The sequence below is a fragment of the Numenius arquata genome, chromosome 6 (assembly GCF_964106895.1).
Source record: "Numenius arquata chromosome 6, bNumArq3.hap1.1, whole genome shotgun sequence".
Taxonomy (NCBI): domain Eukaryota; kingdom Metazoa; phylum Chordata; class Aves; order Charadriiformes; family Scolopacidae; genus Numenius; species Numenius arquata.
The window spans coordinates 15,976,054-15,977,473 of record NC_133581.1 but is presented as its reverse complement, the minus strand read 5'-3'; positions in this window follow the sequence as shown (position 1 = coordinate 15,977,473).

Here is a 1,420-nt window from a genome sequence, read left to right as displayed (position 1 = left end):
CATTAAAACCTAATACCATTAAAACATGCCTGCAATGACGTGTGCCATTAAAACCTAAGAAGACACCTGAGGTGAATGGCCCCCAGCCTGCCTATTGCTCTTGCAGACTCCACGGGCTGGGCATGGTGGAAGCTTGTTCTTCTGGTTGCACTTCAGAAAGCACCAGGCTCGACCCTCCTCATCTCCTAAGATTCAGCCCAGATATGTACCACTGTATACAACCACCCTTTCAAAGTCTGTGCAAGTTAGATGCTGGAAAGCAGTAGCAGCTTTGGGGCCATCTCGGTCCAAGTACAGCTTCCCCAGTTTATCCTAATGCCTAGCCTGTTTCTTGAAGGGAGGAGTGAAGGTCAGCTCAACTTTTTGGCTTCCAAGAGAGGTCATCTTCTCTTGACTTTCCAGGAGGCAAGCTGGCAAGATGCCCACGAGCAGGGTCTGATAAAAAGGCAGGTGAAATCCAGTGTGAAGTGATGGACATGGGTGAGCAAGCCTGATCTGGTGGTGTGTCTAATGCGCCCCGAACTAGCTATTACCATGTGGCAGCAAAACTTCAGAGCTGAGCTAAGCTGCTTCTGTGAAACCATTAGCTCTGTGCTCGGCAGAGGTCAGGAAAAGCAAATTGGTTTTGAGGAACTGTTGGGCTGGGAACAGGGAAAAGAGGAGACATCTTGCCCCATGCAGATCCCTGGTGTGCCTGCCCTCAAACACAGCGTGTCAGGGCTGGCTGAGGGGGCAAAAGGTGTCTGTGCAACAGGCAGCTCTATAGATGCTATAACCTGAAAGGCTCCTAAACAACGTCTAAATGTGTTGACAACTGTGGGGAAGGTGATTAGGGAATGGCCTCTTCCAGTGCAAGTAGTAGGGGTCACCTGGAGGAGCCATTGGTTAGCAGATTTGGAGCAAACCAGGGGAAGGACTTCTTCAGCGTAGCTGGCAAACCATTCTCTTCCCTGCCACCGGCCACTGTGCCTGTTAAAAGCTGACATGCCTTTAAAAAGCAATTAGACAAATTCATGGAAGAAAGCTCCACTGAGGGCTATAAATACAAAGAGAAAACCTCTGGCTTGGGCAGCTCTGGAGCCACAGATGCCTGCAGGCTGGGAGAACATACCTAGAAAGCGTGGCTTGTTGCACTCTTACACTTTTCTGAAAGCATCTTCTGAAGGTCAAGCCTTTGGCAACTTGGCCCAAGATGAATGTTGTGTACTGCCCAGCTGACCGGTTGTCTTCTCCTCTCTTTCCAGGTTCAGCACAATGAGTTGGCATCCTGGGTGTTAGCAGCGTGAGGAGACCAGGACAGCTGCTGCCCTGCTTACCCTTTGTCCCCTCGCTCGTTCCCCTCGGGGAGACGGGTGCTGGTGTCCCTACCCTGCCCTTCTGCCCCTTGCCCCCTACTCGCCATAGAGGGGACAGGCCCGTT